This window comes from Lissotriton helveticus, chromosome 2_2 (assembly GCF_964261635.1).
Source record: "Lissotriton helveticus chromosome 2_2, aLisHel1.1, whole genome shotgun sequence".
Taxonomy (NCBI): domain Eukaryota; kingdom Metazoa; phylum Chordata; class Amphibia; order Caudata; family Salamandridae; genus Lissotriton; species Lissotriton helveticus.
This window is the reverse complement of record NC_136060.1, coordinates 246,859,422-246,884,472: the sequence shown is the minus strand read 5'-3', so window position 1 is coordinate 246,884,472 and position 25,051 is coordinate 246,859,422. Positions and strand designations below refer to the sequence as shown.

The window sequence follows — 25,051 nt, the reverse complement described above, 5'->3', positions numbered from 1 at the left end:
AGCCCGGGTGGCCGCAGCGGTGCTCACGCTGTAGGAGCCCTGGCATTCCTGGCGGTCAATATTGACCGTTTCGGCCAAGGTCAGTGTCCTACCTTTCACATACACTGCACCCTACCCATGGGAGTACCTTGGGCCTACCTATGTGGTGCCTTACATGTAAGAAAAGGGAAAGTTCGGGAGTGGCAAATGGGTGCACAAGCGAGGTTGACATGGCAGTTACAAACTACGCGTCTAGACACTACAGTGGTAGGTATGAGACATTTTGTCAGGGCTACTGATGTGGGTGGCAAAACCAGTGCTGGAAGCCCACTTGTAGAATTTGGTTTACAGGTCCTGGCACACTCTGTGCACTTTACTAGGGACTTACCAGTAAATCAAATATGCCAATCATGGATAATCAATCATAATTACAATGTACACAGCAAGTATATGCACTTTAGCACTGATTAGCAGTGGTAAAGTGCTCAGAGTCTTATAGCCAACATAAACAAGTCAGAAATGATTGGAGGAAGAAGCAAAACGTTTGGGCATAACCTTTGAAAATTGGCCATTTCCAACATAACCCCCTTTCAGCCTAAAGCCAGGGTAGACCAAACAATACCTCAATCTGATTCACTGCTTGGGGGGGCTAGAACATGGAACCTGGCCCACAACAGCAGGGGTCTATTGCCGTTCTATGCCTCCCTGAACCTAGTTGGTTCCCACTATCCTTAGTCGCAGGGCCCACTACACTAACTCACAGGGAACCCTTCTTCTTACCTGCAGACCCCATGTGTGAAGCGCCTAAACTTATTTTGCTCACAGATGTGTCCCAGCAGGCAGACAGTATCCACATGATCAAAACAGGGGTGTAACTCCTGTCCTCCTCCCAAGGGCAACTCTGTCCACCATGACAGCAAGCCATAGTGGCCACTCACAGCTGTCAGTGACGAGAGCCGGGCCTCATGCCTTTCAGGTCTCTCCAACCTCTCTGGCATCAGAGAGTGAAGGCCAGTATCCCAATGTGCCTAGCACTCTTTGTCTACACTCCCTCCTGCCATGTCAGGGGTGGCATCCTGACATTGGCTCACCATTCCTGAGGGGTTGTACCATGAGGCTGGACAGGTGACTGGGATGGGCTCTCCCACAACCTCTCTTCCTCCCTGGGGCTCTGCACCCTCCTAACTGGAGCGTTAACCCCCGTAATTGTCAGGGCACCTGTTGCAGGGGTCCTGCACAATTCTCCCACCAGATTAGGGGTACTAAACTGCAACTGTTATCGCAGCCTAGGGTCTTAGGCTGGATAAGGGTCAGGGGTGAGGCTTCTCTCTCCCTGACCACCCTCACGGGGCTCTGCACCCTCCCACCCTTAGCAGTACCCCCAGAAGACAAACTGGTAGGGGCACTGCTAGTAGTCGCCCCTTCCTCCAGATCAAAGGGGACACCCTGAACTTGGCCCTCCAGCCCAGGTTCTGCACCCTTAGGCTGGACTTGTGCCTGGCAAGTCAGGACTTCTGGGGCATGACCCCTCCTCCCCCAAGGGAAACACACTCCTCATGAGTTGGGCAAGAGTCTCCCTGGCACAGGTCTCTAGCCTCCTGTCCACCTGACAGTGCATAAAGTGCAGGCCAGAAGTGTCCTCACCAGGTTCAGTCCTGGGGTGCTCTGACATACAACTGGCAACCCACTGGTCCTTCCACTCAGAACTGTCTCTCCCTCACCCCTTTCTTTGAACTCATGCACCCTCTCAACTGGAATGGTGCTGCCAGACACCAGAACTGGTGGGATGTTTGGGACAGCAGTCCCACCCAGCTCACTTAACACATTGGGATCACCATCAAGGGATGGCCTCCCGGCAGACTAAGCCCCCTCCTGGAGTTCACTCATGGAACCAATCAGGGCCTGGAACTGGGTTTTGGGCACCTTGGGACTCGGCCCACTCCCTCTACTCAGAGACAGGGCATGGGACCCCTCACCCAACCTACTACCAACCTCCCCTACCTCACCTGGTTTGGGAAAACCTGAGCCACCCCCTTCAGGATCACTCCCTGAAGCTTTTTCAGACCTTCTGGAATCCACCAAAACGTATGCCTCCAGGGCAAGCTTCCTGGGGTCAAAGAACTCTCACTCCACCGGGTGTTGGCATTGTTCTGGAAAACAGGGACTGAACATATGCTCTTTAATAATTGAATCACACACCCCCACACAAGTGATGGCCAAGCTACTCTTCACCTCACCATTCAGTGCCTCACAAAAGTACCTCACATCACCCTCCTAGGACTGGTTAGAGAGTGTCTGACTGTTTCCGTCACTCAACCCACACTCTTCTGGGCGGTCTCTACACACACATACCAGGGCTTCTACCATGGGGGACCCCCACTCCCTGCACCTCTCATCTAGAGTCATTAGAGTGTCCCTCCCACCACTAGGAATATAATCCCCTATGCCAGTTCCCCAATCCACATCAGAGACACTGCGCAACACTGGAGCTTCCTCATAAACCTGCAACTCCTGGTGTATGTCAATCCCCTCCTTCAAGTCAGGCGCCACATCTCTGGGTGTGTGTACTTCTCCCGCAGCACTATACCATTTTTGCTGCCACCATCTGAGCTGGACTCCACCTCCAGCCTAGCCAAACTCAGTTTATGAGCTACGCACTTTTCCTTTTCTTGGTCTAAGGCCCTCCTGACCTCAGCTCTCTTGAGTTCCCGGTCGAACTTTCTCAGCCTCCACTCAACATCTAGAAGCCATTCGTCTTTCTCTGTTTCTCCTTCAATGTTAGAGAAGTCTTTATCCTCTGAATCATCTGGTAGTGTTGCTTCAAAGTGTCTGACCTCATAAGAGTACAGGCGTGCCTCAAGATCCCTCCTTGTGGATCCTCTCTCCACAGACAGCCCCCTGTCCTTGCAAAATGCTTTTATCCCCTTCATTGTGTAGATGTACAGGTGCCAGAAGTTGATCCCCATTTTGTCAAGCATTCACAGGTGCAACAACTAACCAGAGTTTCAGTATCACATAAGATACCTCCAGAAGGACACCAGAAAACAGAAAAAAACAGTATGTGGAACTGTAATGGTCTGCACGATGCCAGTAGTGTACACCAATTACTGTGGACCAAGTACAAATACAAGATCAGTTATCACCGCTGACCCCCATTCGTAGAAAAGGGGATTCTAGTTGACAGATATATGTTACTTTGTCCAAGTAGAGACCCTTGCTTCTAGTCAGGGTAAGGGGAAAACACACAAGCCCTTGGAGATCCTTCTTCAAGCAGATTTATAGCAAAGTTCCAGTATTTGTCCCCTCCTTGGCAGAAGCAGCACCTGCAGGCCAACCCAGCAAAACACACAAAGCAAAGGAGCAGTACTCCTCCCTACAGCTCTCCAGCTCATCTCCTTGGCAGAGGTTCCTCTTGAGTCCAGAAGTGATCTAACTCTTTCGGGTTTAAGGTCCACTACTTATACTCCATTTTGTTTTTGTTATCTTTGTGACCAGGGTCTCTGAGCCCAGTCCAAACCAGGTCTGTCCTCTCTGGTGCAGCATGACTACAGGGGGTGAGACAGCATTGTGTAAAGGAGACACGGCCTATTCAGGCGCAAGGGAAACTCCTCCCACCACTCTAAATGCAGCCAACGTCTATTCAGCTCAGCAATGAAAACCCAGAAAAGGTAGGACACACCTCAATCCCCCCTGGTGGCTGTCTACAGTGAATGAACATCCCCAGCCCCTGTCACTCCAAAACCAGGCAGTACACAAAACAGCAGAGGCACAGAGACTGGATAAACAAGAAAATGCCTACTTTCTTACAGTACTCTGTCCATCACCACCCCTTGTTGTAAATATTTTTGTCCACCCTAAGCGTGGAAGGGTATACTCAGATGTGAGTCCCTTGCTCATTGCACCATCAGGATTCAAGCAAGCCGGGCCGAAGACGGCTGAAATGCCAGAAACCGGTCCCCGGAAGCTTGTTTCCTTCCCAGTGTAAGAATTGGCTTTTGTAGTCTGGTCTGCCCTGTTCCCATGATGCACTGGGCCAGGGACAGACTAATTTGCATACAGCCAGGTTCTGAAACTGGGATGGTGCAATGAGCTAAAAAACGGTGTTGGATCTAGCCCTGATCTCTTGACTGGGTGAGAGTATTCTGCTTAATTCAGAGACTCTGTCCATCACCACCCCTTGTTGTAAATATTTTTGTCCACCCTAAGCGTGGAAGGGTATACTCAGATGTGAGTCCCTTGCTCATTGCACCTTCAGGATTCAAGCAAGCCGGGCCGAAGACGGCTGAAATGCCAGAAACCGGTCCCCGGAAGCTTGTTTCCTTCCCAGTGTAAGAATTGGCTTTTGTAGTCTGGTCTGCCCTGTTCCCATGATGCACTGGGCCAGGGACAGACTAATTTGCATACAGCCAGGTTCTGAAACTGGGATGGTGCAATGAGCTAAAAAACGGTGTTGGATCTAGCCCTGATCTCTTGACTGGGTGAGAGTATTCTGCTTAATTCAGAGACTCTGCCCATCACCACCCCTTGTTGTAAATATTTTTGTCCACCCTAAGCGTAGAAGGGTATACTCAGATGTGAGTCCCTTGCTCATTGCACCATCAGGATTCAAGCAAGCCGGGCCGAAGACGGCTGAAATGCCAGAAACCGGTCCCCGGAAGCTTGTTTGCTTCCCAGTGTAAGAATTGGCTTTTGTAGTCTGGTCTGCCCTGTTCCCATGATGCACTGGGCCAGGGACAGACTAATTTGCATACAGCCAGGTTCTGAAACTGGGATGGTGCAATGAGCTAAAAAACGGTGTGGATCTAGCCCTGATCTCTTGACTGGGTGAGAGTATTCTGCTTAATTCAGAGACTCTGTCCATCACCACCCCTTGTTGTAAATACTTTCTTACAGTATCATTTTCAAACACGCAATTTAAAAAACATTTTTACCAAAAGATGTGTTATTAAATTCTGAGTTCAGAGAGCCTAAACTCCATTTCTCTATCTTGTCCCAATGGAAAGTTATACTTGTAAGTTGTTACAAAGCAACCCCCATGTTAACCTGTGGGACAGATAGCCTTCCAAAAGTGACATGTCCTACCTTTCACATACACTGCACCCTGCCCATGGGGGTACCTTGGGCCTACCTGAGGGGTGCCTTACATGTAAGAAAAGTGGAGGTTAGTGCCTGGCAAGAGGGTGCACTTGTGAAGTCAACATGTCAGTTACAAACTGCGCTTGTAGACACTACAGTGGTTGGTCTGAGACACGTTACAGGGCTACACATGTGGGTGGCACAACCAGTGCTGCAAACCCACTAGTAGCATTTGATTTGCAGGCCCTGGCACACTCTGTTCACTTTACTAGGGACTTAACAGTAAATCAAATATGCCAATCATGGATAACCAATCATAATTACAATTTACACAGCGAGCATATGCACTTTAGCAGTGATTAGCAGTGGTAAAGTGGCCATAGTCTTACAGGCAACAAAAACAGGTCAGGAAAAATAAGAGGAAGAAGCAAAACGTTTGAGAATTACCCTGCAAAAAGGGCCATTTCCAACATATACTAATCTTTTGTATGCCACTTTACACCACTCCACTCTATGCCAAGCTGCTGTATGCCACTCCAGTCTACGGCACCTCCCTGTATGCTAATCCACTCTACGCTATTCTACGGGACGCAACTCCACTCTCGCCTCTCTACTGTATGCAATTGCAAGTCAAGTCAAGTATGCTTTATTCAAGGTAAAAAAAACTCATAAAAGCAAAACACCTTTAAAACCTTACATTCATAACAGTGGTATTAAAAACATATTTACAGTCACAAAGAAATTAAGAAATAAAGCTGCAAGACTTCCATTTAAAATTCAATTTAAAACCACAGAGTTCGTAGAAAAGTACAACACCAATGTATAATCAGATTCTCAATAGGTAATTGGAAGGGCAGGAAAAGGACTACAATTCTCTGTACATCCTATTATTGTGCCAGAAAAGTTCTTCTGATTGCCCATGCCCAGCCTAGGTATTTCGCAACAGCCACAGCAATAGTGGAGGAAGAACTAGTACGTATTATTCTAAGGGCCACAACACTATCCCTTGTACCAAGCTGTTTACACATGGCCCTCAACCAGACACGTCGGGCTAGACAGTAGGCCGCACATACAAACAATAGATGGGCAATGGTCTCCATGCAGCCTTTACAAGATGGACAAAAATGAGAGTTACCTTCAGCCCATCTCCCAGTTAGCGTTCTAATAGGAATGGACCCCACCCTGAGCTGGAAGTATAACTTCCTTTCCTGGGGCTTAGTTATAATATCCCAGTAAAGCTCAAGGGAAGGGCAAGATTTCCATTCAAGATACTGGCCCTCCAGCGTGGAAGCGTAAGCATCATTCCAATTCCTATGATTTACTGTTTCCCAATACTTTGCTTTTATAATTTCATTAGCCGGAAACTGCACCTCCTCTGGTTTCTCCCAAAGCTCATTCAAACCCAAAGACCCCAAGGATCTACGCAGATCCCCTAACAGCCTATCTTATGAAATTTGTCCCGGTTGATTACATCCAGGAAGCCCCTAGCGTAGTGAGCGAGTTCAGGAGTGACCCAGATGCGACGCCAGTAGAGAATGGGTCGCAATCTGGCCATATCAGATATGGCTTTCCTGCCCAACTCGTAACGTAGCGGCTTCAAGGGTGTGCTTTTAGGTAGTTCAGTAAGGCTTCGGAGAAACGTATTTTCAGTGAGTGTTAGTGGTACCAGGTTGTCATAGCCCCAAAGCTCAGCGCCGTATAGCGTATAGCCAACTGCTTTGGCTTCATATACCTGAAGTGCTGGCTTAATAGGTCTAGTCAATGATTTTTTATGCTCAGCACTTATGACACCTGTGTTTTGGCGGAATTTAAGGGCCGCCATTTTCATATGTTTCTTCCACTTAGCACCCTTATCAATATGGACTCCCGGGTAGACAAAGTCTGATACTATTTCCACCTTCTGGCCATCCAAGAAAAAGTTCCCTCTGAAACTGAGTTGAGCGTTAAAAGTCATGAGCTTTGTTTTTGCCACATTTACTTCAAGGCCACGATCCCTGCAAAAGTCCTCGAAGATGTTCATGGCACGCTGAAGGCCACTAGGGGTTTTAGATACTATCAATGTGTCGTCTGCAAAAAGTAATATTGCGGTTTTCAAACCATCCAAAACTGGAGCATCAAGAGACGCTGACAACATACGCTCCACTACACCATTGATATATAGGGAAAAAAGTGTTGGCGCCATGGCACAGCCTTGACGTACCCCTCTTTCCACTGGGAACTCATCAGTTACCTGGCCATGCCTACCCCACTGGATCTTTGCATGGTTGGCCTCGTGTAATCTCATGACCAGGTATAGAATCTCAGATGGCATACCCATCTCGCTTAGGACTTTCCATAACAAGGAGCGGGGGACTAAATCGAAAGCTGCACGCAGATCGATAAAAGCTGCGTACAGACTTCCCGTCTCCAGCTGCACTGTTTTCCAATGTAGCAAAGTGAACCTAAAGATCTGGTCCACTGTGCTGGTCAATTTACGAAATCCGGCTTGGTAGGGTGATAGTACATTAGATTCTTCTACCCAGTTCATGATCTTTGTTAGGGTCATTTTTCCTACAACCTTCTGGACCGTATCTATTAGGCTGATGGGCCTATAATTCCCCGGTATAGTTTTGTTTCCCTTTTTAAATACGGGTATTATTACCGCCCCCAGCCACGATTTTGGCACTGGTGCCCCTAAAGCTACCGCGTTCGCCAGATTCAAGATATACTTCCCCCAACAGGTTTTATCGTGGAGAAAGACATCAGCGGGCACCCCGTCTGGTCCGGGAGCTTTACCCCGCGCCACTGAATCTAGGGCCATAACTACGTCAGTTCTTAAAAAAGGCGGTAATTTAAAAACTGTAGTTACCACAGAATCTCCCAAGATGTCCTCCAGACGACATTTGTATTGGGGTCCAAAGTAGTCCAACCAGCTACTCTGTGAGACATAGTTTTAGGGTGGTTCAGGGATGCCACCTTTCCCCCACTTGACTATATTTCAGAATAGTCTGGAGTCTTTGGCTGAGCTGGCGGCCTTAAGATCTAACCAATGCTGCTCATCCCAGTCCTTCTTAGCCTGGTGAACACTAGCCTTATACACCCTCCTCGCCTCCCTCACGGCAGCTGGGACCTTACTCTTAATAGCCATCCCCAGTGAACTTCTTGCTGCCCTACACTGTGTGTTATACCACCCTGTTTGATATGGGAGAGTTTTCTTGCCAGGTTGCACCCGTACTGCCCTATAAAAGTGACCTTTTATTAGGTCAAAGAATGCACAATGGAGGTTAGTGATCTCATCCATTTCTATACCTCCCTCCATTCCCATCTTCAACATAGCTTCCAAGGCTACAGTGGTGGTCTCCAATTCCTTGTTAATACTATCCAAGGCCTCTTGGTTCACCACTACTTTGGGCCACTTGACTCTTCTCATGTCGTTCGTTAGTGTCGTTTGGGCCCTTAGTCTCCCCACCCCATAATTTGTGGGTGATACATAGGGGATTATGGTTGCTCTCCTGCCTACAGACCACCCTCATATCAATCATTAGGTGCCAGATTGCCAAGTTGCAGATGACATAATCTATCCGACTTAGCCATCGTCCATTGTCAAATGTGTTAGCCCCGTGTCCATCACTTACAGACCTTCCATTCAGAGCTCTTACCCCCTTTCCATACATAAGGCATTCATCTGGATTATTTCAGCTGACCATCTATTCACGGGATTTAAACCCAGCTTGGGGATCCCCCACTCTATATCTGCCTCCTCTCCGGGATGCCAGTCTTCAATAGAGAGAGGCTCAAAGGTCATGTTCATGTCCCCAGCAATTAACATATTGTTAGCACTTGGTTGGGCTTCGATCAGCTGGTCCAGTACTACTAAAACTGGAGATTTCCCCCCGTTTGAACCTCTTCTATACAAATTATACAAATTATAAATGTCTAGCGGTTCCCCTTTGGTCAAATTTAATCTTATATACTGGATGTCATTGTTACCTGTGGGGAGTTCTACTATTTTTTCAAATAGTGCCTGTCGAGCCCAAATCGTCAATCCCCCTTTTGGTCTGCCCTTTGGGCCCTTCACAGCAGGAACAAACAAATTGAGGAAACCCAAGAGAAACAGGGACTCACAGGCCCATGTCTCTTGGAAAATGCAAACATCATAGCCATTTATGAACGATACCCATTCTGGTGAATGCAGTCTGGGGCCCAATCCTGCGCTGTTCCAAGAGACTATACTACCACCCCTGCCACTGGGTTTATACCCTGATGTTGAGATAGTTAATGGAGGCTTCATTTGGTCACCTATACTCAGAGAAAAGGTATCTGCTGTTATCTCATTGGTGGTTATTCCGGGTTCCCTCCCACCTCCTGGACTATCTAGATCAATCACTGTCATAGGGTAGGATCCTACCAGACCCAAATGTTCACTCCCTTAAGCCCCATTACGTGTTTCCAGGGGATAAACGGTTTTCAGAAAATGTGTGGGGGATTCCAAAGTGGTAGAACTCGGCTGACCATTAGACACAAGGTCAACAGGAGAGTTTTCAATATCAGTGATATCCGGAGCTGCCTCTAGTACAGCTGCAGAAAGCACCGCCCAGTCACTTCCTCCCTTGAATACTTCTTGTTGCAGTCAATCCACTTCTTCGAGACAACTATACCTATTGGGATGCAAATAGTTACTCTGCATTGGGGTGTCCTGCCGTGTGGGCCTATACCTAGTACCATCAATGGCAAATCCCACCCTTGTCCAACCATCATTGACCCTAGGATGCAAATTATGGTTTCTAGACGGATAAAAAAAGGTCAATGGTAAAAGTTGGATAGTAGTATTTCCCAGACTGCCCAGCCAGTTGCTGATGTGAGGAGCAATCTGTGAATCTCTAAAAGTTACCAGGATACAATCTCCCTTAATCTCCTTTTTTGTATGTCCCACCCAAGGAACCCGCCTGACCATTAGTATTTCCCCTCTCAAGTTTGGCGGCAAAGGCCTGTGGATATTTAACCAGCTAATCACCTTATTTCTTAAGGAGTCAAAGGGTTCTGGTACAGAGCTAGAGAGTTCCGGTACTCCGGCCAAAATTACTGTATGGTCAGCCGCCTCTGGAGGAAGGTTAACTATATGTAACCGATTTAAGGTGGAGACTTTCTGGGCGGGGTGTTCACCGATCTTCGTTTGCGTTTTTTCTTGCCTTGGTGGGATTATTGTCACAGGTAACTTTGATTTTGATTTCCGCACTAAGGGTACTGGCGGAACTTACCTTGGAAGGGGGACGGGGACAGAGATAGGTGGGCTAACTATAGGTACCGTTGTTATCGTAGGTAATATAGTAGGTCCTGTAGCTGGGCAAGTAGCTGAATTAGAGTGAGAAGCTACTCCAATGTACACCACTCGACTGTACATTATTCCACTCTATGCCACTCCCCTATATGGCACTCCACTGTACAGTACTGCACACTGCGCCCCTTCTCTGTACGCTATTCCAAACTACGTCCCTCCAGTGTATGCCACTCTGCTGAATGACCCGCCACTCTATGCTACTCCGCTGTACACTATATCAAAGTATGCTAGTCTACTGTATGCTATTCCACTGAATGCCACTCCCTTCTACACTAATCCATTAAATTGCATTGGATGTCACTCCAACTTTACGCTATTACACTCTATGCCACTCCACTGTACGAGACGTTAGACTTCTGTATGCCACTACATTGTACCTCACTCCACTGTACGCTGCTCCACTTTACGCCACTTCACTCTATGCTGCTCCACTGTATGCTAATACACTGCTTCGCAGTCCATTCCACCCAACTCCACTCTTCGCACTCCACTGTTGCTATTCTACTGTGTCATTCTTCTCTACACTGCTACACTGTACAACACTCCACTGTACACTATTCCACTCAACTCCACTGTACCCCTCCTCACTTTATCCCACTCCACTGTACTCCACTCTACTGTATGCTACTCCACTATATGCTATTCCTCTGCATACAACTACACTGTACACTACTCAACTCTGTGTGATTTGCCTCTATGTCGCTCCACTCCTCTGTGTTCCACTTCACTGTAGGCTTTTCCACTGTACACTACTCTGCTGTACATCACTCCAATCTACTCCACTGTACATCACTGAATTATATGCCACTCTCCCACTGCGCCGCCAAGACCTGGAACACCCTCCCCCTCATCCTGCGACAAACCTAAGACCTTCTAACCTTCAGGAGACAACTCAAAACCTGGTTGTTTGAACAGTAGCAACAGCACCCCCTTCTACCCCACCCCTCAGCGCCTTGAAACCCTTGTGGGTATGTAGTGCGCTTTACAAATTATATGGTTGATTGATTGATTGATACCAATCTATTGTACTCTACTGCTTTGTACCTTATACCACTGTATGACTCTCCATTCTACTACGCCACTGTACTGTACACTATACCACTATGTCACTCCACTTAACGTTACTAAACTATACACCTGTAACACTTAATGTTATTGCACTCGACACCGACCCAATGTACGCTGCTCCACTTTATGCTGCTCCACTATACACCTCTGCACCCAATGCCACTACAGTCTACGCTATTCCACTGTACACCGCTACAACACTACACACTATGCCTCTCCACAATATGCTATTACACTGTACACTACAGTCTACCTCACTACACTGTACCCTGCTCCACTATACAACACTCCACTCTACTCTGTCCCACTCTGCGCCACTCCATTCTACCCCACTCCAGTCTACAATATTCCGCTGTATGCCACTCCAGTGTACACAACTCCACTCTATCCCATTCCACTCTATGCTATTCCACTGTATGCCATAACACTGTAAATCACTCCACTCTACGCCAGGGTACTCTACAACACTCCACTGTACGCCATTGCACTTTATGCCACTCCAATATATGCCTCTCTACTCTATGCTATTCTATTGTACGCCACTATACTGTACTCCAATCCACTCTACACTATTGCACTGTAGATAATTCCTTTGTATGGCACTCCACTGTATGCTACTGTGATGTACGGTATTCCACTGTACACCACTCTACTGTACGCAACTGCACAGTACACCACTCTAGTCTACGTTCTCCACTCTAGACCACTCTACTCAATGCCACTTAACTCTACACCAGTTTATTCTGTGCCACTCCAGTCTATGCCACTGCTCTCTACACTACGATCTTCTATTCTACTCCACTCTATGCTAGTGTGCTGTATGCCACTACACTGTACCTCACTCCACTGTATGTCGCTCCACTCTATGCCACTGAACTCTACGCTCCTCAACTGTACGCTGTTACACACTACCAAACTACACTCTACGCCGCTCCAGTCTTCGCCACTCCACTGTACGCTATTCTACTGTACACCACTCCACGCCAGTCCACTGTACCACATTCCACTCCACTCACCTCCACTCTGCGACAGTAAACATTACAACATTCTATTTCAGTCTACTGTACCAACCTCTACTTATTGACATTCCACTCGTCGACAGCAATTCTACAATTACAAAACAATGTTTATTAAAAATAAAAAAATTGGAATTGATTGAATACCCAAAGGTCAAAAGTATGTTATAGTTAGGAAGACTTTATTTATTCTTTCTATACAAACCAAACTTAAACCAAGGGCGCAACTAGACCTGAACTTGGGGAGGCTGACAGGGGTGGCCGGTAGGGCTCGCAGGTGAAGTTAAGGGGTGCGCACGTTACGGGGGTGTCGCGTGGGGTTACACAAAAGAAAAAAAATACGTACGTTTTCACCAGTCGGATCCTACATTTCTGGTCCTGCTCCTGCTCTTCAGCTTCTGATTTCAGGAACAGGAAGCAGGCAGCCAGGCTCCCTCATCTTTGTGACATGGCGCTCAGCCAAGGGCTAGGAGCTAGGAGTGCAATGCAGCCTGCATGGAGAAAGGGAGAGTGTGCGTGGCTATTTGGGCAGCCCAAGAGAGCCGACCAAACAGTGAGTGCTCATTGGGAGTGGGCATACCACACCTCCCCTGCCGTGCTCCCTGAGCAGAGCAGCCCCGCTCACCCACCCGCCCACTAAGGAAGCATTAAATGATAATAACCTAAAGTCATTATCATTTTATATTTCCTTTCCACACTATGCTCATCTGCCATAGTGGAGGAGTCTCCACTGGGGGCTAACACTCCCAGTCTGTGTTGGCCCTAGCATTGGTCTCACACAGTGTAACAGTCTTTTTTGGCGCTCCGCCCCCATTTCCTCCTTCTCCATAAATTTCCTCAGTACCACTCACAAACAGTGCACCTCATCTGTCTATAGCACCTTTCTGACTAACATTTCGTTTTTTCTATAGCGCTACTCACAGTTTACTCACACTTGGTTCTGTGATCTGCATGGTACACATTGTTTGTAGCAGGCACATTAACCTTCTTCACTGTGTGAGTGGCAGAAGTGCACGGTGAGCAATGCGACAGTGTGAGAATAGGGTAAGAGGAGTGACGGCAGGGTGAGTGAGGTGTCCATATGAATTTTTCAGATGTAAGTGCAGAGTGGGATGAATTAATGCATGGTTAGTGATGGGCTTGTTTGAGTGAGGTTGCAGATTGAGCAGTGAGGGGGACAGGTGAGGGAAGTTTCACATGAGTGCAGGGTGAGGTACAGGGTGAACAGCGCACGTGCATTGTGATTGAAGAGTGATCACTGCGAGTGTAGGGTGAGCCAGTGAATGGTGTGAGTGCATCGTAATCAGTGTGAGTGCATTGTGATCACTGTGAGTGCAGGGTGAGTGTGAAAGTGAAGGGCGAGTATGAGGAGTGTGTCTGGGAATGCACCCTGCATTGAGACAACACTTGCAGTAATTCAGCATGTTATTTACTGTGGTGTAGGGTTTAAGATACAAGTTCAACTATGGCGTTTATGGCATTAATCAGGGATCAAGGGTGGAGGAAATAAATAATGTGCTGATCCTGTAACAAACTTCCAGTCTTATGATTAGGGTTGCCAGCTCATTATTTTGATGTCCCAGACAGTGCAAAAATAAGGAGCCACTTAAAGCTGTATTTCCAGCACTGATCCGTGCATACTTTGATCAACAAATATAAAATAAAAAGCACTTTTAATTATGTTCTAGGGCTGCCTGAATGATCCATGCATGATCATTAAAGGGAACAAAGATAGAAAAGTCACGTTACATATGAGTGCATACTTTTTTATTTAAAACCCAATTTGGTCAAGATGAGATCTTTGCAGGCTCTTTAAACAACACATGGTTGGCATTTTTCTTTTGGCAACCATACTTTATATTCCTTTCCATGAAATGCATCCTCACACTACGACAAAGGAATAGGCAGAGTGGGGGGCAGGTGGTACTGGAACCAGAAAAAAACTAAGCCTCGGTAATCAGTTTACAAAGGTATGCAAATATGCAAATGGTCTTTGAAGACCTGTAAAAAAAACTCAGGCGTGTCGGAGATGAGACTCCAGACACTGCCCAGCCGAGCCGCTAGCAGCCTGGGCTGGGACACACAACGGGAGGGATGAAGCCCTTTCAGCCCAATGGGCGCTGCACGCCTCAGTTAAACTATACAAACATTACAAATTCTAAAGTTATAGTTATAACTTACTAAGTTGTGTACCTCCATACACAGTCTTTTTGCATCCCTCGCCATACTACATTAACTTTAACCCACCCCTTCTCCATGCACTGTATTACACAATTTATACCATGTGAAATCATAGCATTCATAACAATACTTCTCAAATTACATCATTTGTGAGAAAACAGTGCATGGCATGCATATATATATATATATATATATATATATATATTACCTACTGGCGGTCGCCAGTAGGTATATATAGTTAGGATTTTTTCTCTATGGGATTTTTGAAAATTCTATGTCGAATAACTTTAGCGTTTGAGGACGGACTTGGCTGAAATTTTCAGGAAAATTGAACATTTTGTTTCTGAGCAGCCCCTGAAAATTTGGGGGGGTTTCGTCAAGGGGGGGGCCGAGAAAAAAGGGGGGTCCCAAAACGCGTTTTTCCCATGCAATTTTTCATAGGGCGGTTGGCCTCACTTTTAGCTCGAACGGCTGAATGGATTTCCACGAAACTTGGCAAAATTGTAGGGACTGGTAGCCCGATGTGCCTTTGCTAGGTCTCAATATATGTGTTCCAGTGGATTTTGAGAAATTAACGTTCAAAAAAATATATATATCTGTAAGCGCGCTCCGGGCAGCGCCCCGGTTCGCGTACCTGACGCGTAACGGAACTTCGCGAAGCGAAGCTGATTGGCTCTCTGGTGTCTGTCAACATTCTAAACAGTCCGGAGCGGCCGCCATCTTGTCTCTCAGTAGGATCGAGAGACAAGAGGAGGCCAAAACAAAGGGGTAAATGACTATAAGGGGGCATAGCAGATCCTCCCTGACCCCCTAGGTTTGATGTGGAGGCTTTAAAAGGGCCCCCGTGGGGGAAAAGAGAAAAAACAATTTTTTCATTTTTTTTTTGCGTGGGGAGCGCCCGGTACGCGCACCGGGAAGCGGTCCGGGGAGTGTATTATAAGGAAAAAAGAATGATAGACTTTTTAAATATTGTATGTTTATTGATTGTTCGTTTTGTTGTTTTTTTTCGTTTTTTTTTATTTAAGTAGCAATATGTAGGTACCAATGCAGAGTCAAAAAATTAATATACACCGTCTCCTTTGTAGATATCTTGCATGTTGTTTCAGAAGTTATTGTGGAATATGGAATTCATACCATAGTGTGTCAGGAAAGCAGAAACAATATGGAGGCAGGAGATGATAAAGAGATGTTAAATACACATTGGAGATAATATAAAGTTGCACAGTATACTATAAGTCTGACTTCACATTATAATCAATTTGGTACTAGTTTATGAATTAGATATAAAAATGATTAAAGACTCGAACAATTTTTGATTATTAAATATCGATTTATTTTTCTGATTCTTTTTCAAAATTTAATAGAACGTCTAACATTTGACTGTCTGATATGTCTTCTTTTTGACTGAACATAACTTCCCACATTTGACCGTCCTCATATTGAAGTAAGAAATCCACAGATTCTACACATTGTAGAAGTTCATGGTCCAGTGATTCATCCATGAATTCCAAGTCAATGGGTTCAATGATTTCCTCATTGTTCATCTCTAGGACAATTTCAAAGGAAACGTTCTGTTCTCCTTCCATTTTTGTGCTGAAATTTGCATAAAAAATAAATATATCAGTAGAGATAGGGCACTGTTGGGTTTAAGTTCAGACAGGTACTTTTGAGTTTATAACAGAGAAGTTATCTATGGGCACTGTATGGTTTCAGGCGTGAAGTAGTACTATTAAAAAGTGCATGTGAAAAAGCCTAAGTAAATTCATAATTATACCACAGAAACCTAAATCAATCCATAATTATAATAAACAAGCCTTTCTCAATGTCTAACTCTTACAGAGGGATAGTATATAACTATTTTTAGGATGAAGGACAGTGTAGATGAGAGCTACACTGCCCTCTGTCAGCAAATTCTGACATCCCTGGACGAGGTAGTACCTTTACGGAAACTGAGGGACAGACCCAGAGGGACAAATGGCTGGTTCACTGAGGAACTTGGCCAGTTGAAGTTACGCTGTAAACAAGCGGAACGCACATGGAGGAGAGGCTATACAGAGCAGGACAGGGCTGCCTATAAAGGTATTTTATTGGAATACAAGCTCCAGTTAAGGAATGCCAAAGCTAGATTTCTGGAAGAGACGTTGGCAAAAGCACCTAACAAATCGCAGACCTTGTTCAAACTGGTAAAAAGCTTATCCAACCTCGCATGCGCTGTACCTTCTACCCCCGTGTCGCAGGAGCTTTGTGACTCTTTAGCCCTTGCTTTTGATGACAAAATTAGGAATATTCTGAAGGGTTTTGAAGTGTCTACACAGCATTTTCCATCTGGATCCTACCCCTCTGGGTCCCCTGGCCAGCCGGCATTTGAGGAGAGTAAGAACAAGGAGATGGCCTGTCAGTTGCCAAGTTTCCCTATCCCTTCATTGGAGGAGTTTTGTGCTTTGGCTAACGGCGTATCATCAGGCTCACCTTTAGATCCCATGCCGCATAAGATTTGGAAGGCCTTCCATGGCGAGCTGTTTCCCCCGCTACACTTAATCTGTTGCCAATCGTTGGTTACTGCATTTGTTCCAGACTGTTGGAAGCTGGCAATCGTAACACCTCTTTTAAAAAAGGCCACCTTGGACCCCCTCTGTTCAGCCAATTATAGGCCTATTTCGCTTTTGCCATTCGCGATAAAAATCTTTGAGAAGTGGGTTACGAGAGCCTTGGCCAACTTCCTGGAAACCAACTCCTGTCTGGACGCAGCCCAATTTGGCTTCAGACCAGGCCACGGTACTGAGACTGCTCTGGTCACCGTGTTGAACGATCTGCGAACGCGTGTCGAGAGGGGCAAGTCAGCATTTTTAGTGCTGCTTGACATGTTGGCCGCGTTCGACACGGTGAACCATGAGGTCCTACTGGGCCGCCTTTGTAATGCGGGAATAACTGGCTCGGCGCTATCCTGGTTAACATCCTACCTGGCCAATAGACAACAGGCAGTAACATTACCACCTTTTCGTTCTGACATACGCCCGGTGAATCAGGGTGTCCCCCAGGGGTCTGCGATAAGTCCGATTCTTTTTAATCTGTACCTCCAGCCCTTGATACAACTAATAAAGTCTTTCGGCATACAAGTCATCAATTATGCCGATGATACTCAATTGATTTTTTCTTTTGAGGGTTCAGAGGCAGTGTCGAGGGACACTTTCCATCAGTGTATGTCGGCCACAGCTGAGTGGTTGCAAGCCAATTCACTCCAATTTAATGGTGCAAAGACAGAGATACTGCACTGCTCCTTAGACCGACTCCCTCGCCCATTGCCGGAAGACTTTTGGCCTATCTCTATACCAGGCTCGGTGGAGGCGGCAGAATCGGCCCGCAACCTGGGAGTTATATTCGAATCAAATTTACAACTGGACGTCTCTGTGAACAGGACTGTAGGGACATGTATGGGTCTGCTCCGTGCTCTTCGGAAGATATTGCCGCTTCTCCCTCGGGAAGCTAGAGCAGAAGTAGTGCGTAGTACCATCCTCAGTAGGCTAGACTACTGTAACGCACTACTTCTGGGAGCCCCAAAGACCCTGATCCATAAGTTACAAAGGATCCAAAATATGGCGGCTAAATTAGCTCTGTCCCTTCCACGCTCGGCTTCCTCCTCCGGAGCTTTGGCAGACCTACATTGGCTACCGGTCCAGCAGAGGATCTCCTATAAGGCTTTATGCCTGACTTTTGGAGCTCTGCATGGTCAAGGACCAATACCACTGCAAAATCTTTTTTCGTGGTACCAGGCTGCCAGACCTTTGAGATCTGCCTCGGCGTTCCTAGTGAGAATCCCGAGGATAAATAGAGTGAGAATGGGCGGCCGGGCTTTTAGTTTCACAGCCGCCACAATGTGGAACACTCTACCTCTAACACTGAGGAGCAGACAAGATCTGACCTCGTTTAAAAAGGATCTTAAAACATATCTTTTCCCAAGAGCAGAATAAGCGTACACCAGATGGTTGAACTGATCTCAGCGCCAGGATACCCTCGGGGTGACAGTTGCGCTTAACAAGCATTAAAATACATACATACATACATACATCTGAGAATGTTTTCCCAAATTAATTTAAAGTGCATAATATAGTTCTCCTGTCAAATTTATAAAATAACATCTTACCTTTTAAAAACAAGTTTAAGTTGACAGTGAAAATGCTCTTGCAATGTACTTCAGGAAGTAGTAGTCAAAATGGCTGTGTTTCTCTTTTTTTATATATATTGAGGTACATAACCAATCAAATGCCAGGTAAAAAAAGTAGAAAATGAAAGTAACATTTTAATTGGTTGTCAATTCCAACACTTCAGATGTGTTTTGTGAAGTAATTTACCTCAGGGTATTTAGAGAGGTCTACAGGCTAAATGGCTAAATGGAATTCCAACCAAATTTGTGAAAATGGTAGGGATTGGTATGTAGTATGAGCTAATCTATATTTGGTGAAAGTGTCTCCAGTGGTTTTTCTGTATATTACTTTCCCACCTTTTTTGAGCGAGCGCTTCCCGGTGCGCGCCCCGGTACGCGAACCGGCAGCGTAACGGGAGTCCTCCATTTTGTGTTTCGGTAGATTTGAGATACAAGATGGAGGGCAAATAATGTTGAGAATGGGTAGAAGGGGGCACGGTAGACGTATCCTGACCCCCTAGGTTTTCTGAGGGTGGCTGAGGAGGCCCATATGTGCGGAAAAAAAACCATTTTTTTTCAAATTTTCGCGCGGTTAGCGTCCGGTGCGCGTACCGGGTAGCGCTCCGGGGAGCATACTTTGGTGAAAATTAGTGAAAAAAGTTAGAGTAAAATAATAATTGTGAGTGATCAGATGTAGGGTAGCTCTGAAAAGAGCTTTTGGGTCCTGTGGCTGATGTAGGTACCTACAAGTAGGTACCAATGCACAGTCTTAAATTGAGGATGAAAATTCTGTTCCCCTCATCTGAGAAGTGAACTCCATCTGCTCTGTAGATATCTTGCATGTAGTAACGCAAGTTATTGTTGTAGATGGAGCCCATTCCATGGTCTCTCATGTAAGCTGAAACAGATTTATTTACATGCTTCCTCGATTTCTCAATTTGTGGACAAAATTGGTTTGACCACCTCCATTTCTGTCTTTGGCATATATTTGAATATACCAAGGCAGTTTGAGGAAATAGTGCCATCAATTGCTCAAAGCTGTCCTTTAAAAGCATTTCCAGACCTACCCCAGTCAAAGTGCCCAAGTAATTTCCTCCACAGTGCACAATTAACAGGTCAGGTTTTGGCAAATGCAAAAAGGTTTTCACCAATGGTATCAATTGGTGACATCTTAATCCTCTGTGGCCAATCCAGTTGATTTCCACATTTTATAAATTGAGGTTGTGTAAATTTCTGTTATCAGCATACCTTTGAGCCCAGTGGATATAACTATGTCCAACAATCCAGACAGAAAACATGGTGAGAGGAGGTTCTGCTGCAGTCAGATGAAGTGTGGAAATGAAATGGCAGTTGAAACAGTAGGAGTATGTAATGAAAAAAACTGTGGAGTTTCTGTGGTAATTAATCAGTAGCAGTGATTGGTGGATTTTGATTGCTGAAAACAGAAAGTTAGGGTGCATGGATGAGTTATTTGAAAGATGTAATTTGAATGGTCAAGAAAAAATCATTTTATGAAAGATTGCACTGGATACACAGGTGTACTGAGAGTTCAGAGTTCAATTGAAACATTGTTGTGTGAACTTGCAAACATGAGAGGTCTTTCAGGAGGTGGTTGCTATGGAAAAAAGGCAGAAAGGGCAGAGGGGGGAAGGGTGTTGATTTGAAAAAAGTGAGGGAAGAGTTTTGATTGGGTGACATGAGAGATATGTGTGATGAATTACAGCATTTCTGTGCCATTGTTGGTTGCAGCCTCTGGAGTGCATACCTTTTGCTCTGCTGAAGACAAATTGGTGTGTGTCTGAGACTGTTTTGAAACTCAAAAAGTATTTGCTAAGGTGAGAAAAAATTCATTTAATTTAGATAGAGAATAGTATGCTTTAAGGAGAAAATTATGAAGAAAGTTGTGTATTGAAAATGTTGCTAGAGTTTCATAGGTTGCTTGGGGCATATTTACACGGTCTTTGAGTCCCTTTGATGTTATTTTCCCCATTTTAATTTAAGTCATTTCCCCGTGGTGCAAGGTCCTTGTAAATACGCCCCCATGTGTGCTTGGCAAATTTAAATTTTGTTTCTTTGAGTTACATAGCCACGTTAAAAGTGATGGAAAAATGGGGGAAGGGCCTTCAAAATACGCTTTCATGTGTGTTAGGGCATTTTAAGTCACTTCTCCTTGAATGTAGTTGAATAACTGCTTTAGTTGATGTGTTTAAAAATGTTTATTGAAGTCATTTAAGTTTCTTGATATGTACTGCTAAAGTTTCATAGGCTGCTTGGGGCATATTTACAAGGCCTTTGAGTCCCTTTGATGTTATTTTCCCCATTTTAATTTGTCATTTCCCCGTGGTGCAAGGTCCTTGTAAATACGCCCCCATGTGTGCTTGGCAAATTTAGATTTTGTTTCTTTGAGTTACATAGCCATGTTAAAAGTGATGGAAAAATGGTTTAAGGGCCTTCAAAATACGCTTTCATGTGTGTTAGGGCATTTTAAGTAACTTCCCCATGAATGTAGTTGAATAACTGCTTTACTTGATGTGTTTAAAAACGTTTATTGAAGTCATTTAAGTTTCTTGATATGTACTGCTAGAGTTTCATAGGCTGCTTGGGGCATATTTAAAAGGCCTTTGAGTCCCTTTGATGTTATTTTCCCCATTTTAATTTGTTATTTCCCTGTGGTGTAAGGTCCTTGTAAATACGCCCCCATGTGTGCTTGGCTAATTTAAGTACTGATAGGATGTGTTTGTACATAGGACCTGTGTTGTGTTTTCAAATTATGACCAGAAAATCGTTTTGTTTTTTTAAAAAACGCTTTTCACATTTATGAGAAGGTGATATTTTGTGTGCTTCTTTAAATAAATATTGAACTGAGAAATATTAAACTGAGGCTTCTGTAAGTGTCAAAGGTGGTGAGTAATGTACATTGCTCTGTTGGATACAGTCACCATCCTCTGCGTACTCTTGGATATGCTAGACTAAATCTGCTCAATGAGATAACTAAGCTGAGGAAACACAGGTTATGTGATTCTGAAATGAGGAAAAGAAATTCCACATTTTTCAATTACATCACCTGTGTTTCCTAACTTTACGAATCACATTGTGCAGATGAGGTTTAGGCCTGTCCACGGACACAGAAGAGGTCTGGCCTTTGTTCAAGAGTGAAGTGGACATGACTCACTTCATTGGTAGGCCTGCACATGTATTATCTCCTCTGTACTCTTCAACAAGCCTAAATTTCATCTGCAACCCTGAGTAGGCCTCACCTCAAACAAACCTCTGGATAGGGCACACCTTATCGTCATCCTGAATCAATCATTTAAAATGTTAGGGGCAGATTTATGATGGCCGTGTGCCTCTTTTGCGCCACTGTGCGTCACTTTTGTGACGCAGCGGCGGTGCAAAAGATTTGCTATGTTGCGACATATTTACAACTTGATGCATCTAGGCAGATGTGTCATGCTGTAAAGTCCTGTGCCACATGAAACCGATGCAGCAGTGATGCAAAAGATGCACCATGTTGCAAGACAGGCCTCACTTCATCTCCAACAAGATACCGTCAGTTTAAACTGTAAACATTTAGGACTGTGTAGGGGGCATGGATAAGCTGAATCTTCTGTAAATGTCAAAATTGTTGTATACAGTGCTCAACTTCTGTGTACTCTTTGATATGCTAGACTCCATCTGCACAATGAGATACTTAAGCAAAGGAAACACAGGTGATGTGATTGTGAAATGAGGAAAAGAAATTCCACATTTTTCAATTACATCACCTGTGTTTCCTAACTTTACGAATCACATTGTGCAGATGAGGTTTAGGCCTGTCCACGGACACAAAAGAGGTCTGACCTTTGTTCAAGAGTGCAGTGGACATGATTCACTTCATTGGTAGGCCTGCACATGTATTATCTCCTCTGTACTGTTCCTATTTACTTTTGCTCACTGTTTTCTTAACACTTTCCCTCAGGATTGTTCTTTTAGTCCGGTTCTATCCCTACCTCTCATTCCACATCCTTTACTATTTTTCTTCTTATTTTGCTCTCCTTCTCTTGTTTTTTTTTTTTGTTTTTTTTTTAATGCGCTAACGGGGCGCTCTCCGGTGCGCGCACCGGGAAGCGCACCAATGAGAAAAATGAAGTCAAGAGTGCTTAAAATTTTAGTAATTTTTTAAAAATGGGAGGTAGTTCTGAAAAGAACTTTTTTTTAATGTTTTTGTTGTTTTATATTTTTTTTTAATTTTTCTGAACATTTTTTGTTTTTTTTGTATTTTTTGAACAATTTTATGTTTTTTTTGGTTTTTGGGGGGGGAAACAACGAAAAACAGCCATTATAAAGGGCTCAACAAAAAACAAGAAACAAAAAACTGGGAATTAACAGTGGCTCGAGAGGAGAAAAAAAAAAAACTACTGCTTTCTTCTCTTGCTGCAGTTGTGGTTGTCGATGGAAGCATTAATAAGGTGAATGCTTAGTTCCCCGTAGCAGAGGGTCTTTCCGCAAAAAATGCAGACCATTTTTATTACACCAAATTTTTCTTGTATATTTGGTACTGTTTCGCGCCCTTCTGGTGCTGCAAATGAAGATTCACCTGAGGAGGTGCTGGACAGATGGTCTCTTTTTTTCTGAGCCAGATCCCGTACCTCAGCTTGTGCCAGATTGTTAGGGTGCCACCTCTGCATGTGGCGGATCATTGTGTAGTTCCCAAATGAATATTTTTTATTTGGGTTGCCCCTGGACATGACCTCTTTGCAAATTAAGCATGTCACCTTCGGGGCATTCACTTTTTTTTGCCCAGCAGGAATGGAAAAATACTGCCATATATAATGAACTTTGACATGGCTTTGTCTTGGTTCTTCAGGCAAGTATGTTATGGTTTGTTGGTCCTCATCATCTTCTTCCTCCTCTTCTTCAACTCCTGGAAGGATCTGTGGTGGTGGACCTTCCTTTCTGGGTGGTGGTGGGGGTGCACTCGCTGCAGCTACTACTGAAGCCATGTCTCACAGATAGCTCTTGCTTTCTCAAAGAAAAAAGTTAGAATGAGGAAAAGAGGAGGGGGCTTTCATCATTTGTAGAAAAAAAAAGTTGAGAACCAATGAAAAGTGTTATTTTCAGGTCACATGTCCCGACGCGCTTACGCTACGCGCCCCGGCGCGCTTACGTTTCGCGCTCCGGGTCGCACCACGGAGCGCTTCCGGGTACGTTTACGGAGCGCGCCGAAGAAACGCATCACGCGGTTACGCGATGCGTCACGTTTACGCGGCGCATCACGCGACTACGCGAAACGTCATCATGTTGTTTTCATTCACGGGAGCAGCGCTCACGGAACGCTCCCCGGTACGTTCACCGGTACGTGCCCCGGTAGCGCCCCGGGGCGCGTACCGGGGCACATAATAAAAAAAAAAATATTTACACATTTTAAATTTTCTAATAAAAATTATTACTTTCATACATATAGATATTTGCTATTAAAAAACCTATGAAATTCACTGAAAAAACCATAGGTTATAGACCATATATAGTTAGGAATTAGCATTTACAAAACCTTGAAAATTCACTGAAAAAACCATAGGTTATAGACCATATATAGGGGCCGATTAGGATGGAGGATTTTCCGCCTCCTCCTCAGACTCTAATATAACCTTAGATACACTCAGTGTAAACAGACACTCACAGACTGTCACTCATCCATGAAGTTACACACACACCTAGTCAGTCATGCAAAGAATCAATCACACCTCCATTTTCTCAACTATACAGTTATACACACCTTACTTATTCAAACACATACTAACACATATTTACTCTCTTATACAATCCCTGATACATTTTCACAATGATCCATACAGCCACTCACACATTCACTGGCTCTTATGCACAGTTATTTATATATGTCAACTCTCACATGTACTGTGTTTTACATATGTACTTACTTTGACATGTAGCACTGAGATATCCATTCACTCACCAATACACTCATGCACACAGTCAACCGCCCATACAGCTGTTTCCACATGCACTTTTGAACCCATACATCTAGTGAATCAACTGCTCACACATCTATGCACAGAGTCATACACCTCCCAGCCACCCACACACACACACAGTCTCCCATACAAATACTTGGGCAACCAATCAATAACCCATATAGTTACTCATATAGCTACTGATCAACACATGCAGCAGTTTACAGAACAACAGAAATAATGATGCACAAATTAAGACAGTTTAGTCACTAACCCATGCACTCAGTGAGACACATTTAATCACTCACTCATACAGTCAGTC

The 25,051-nt window shown here is 44.8% G+C and overlaps 1 protein-coding gene across 2 annotated transcripts in view; it reads left to right on the top strand.

Annotated features, from left to right (window-relative positions):
* Nucleotides 1-25,051, top strand: part of TBC1D19 (TBC1 domain family member 19) — a 1,159,927-nt gene that overhangs the window by 391,273 nt on the left and 743,603 nt on the right. The gene's annotated exons all lie outside the window — the stretch shown is intronic.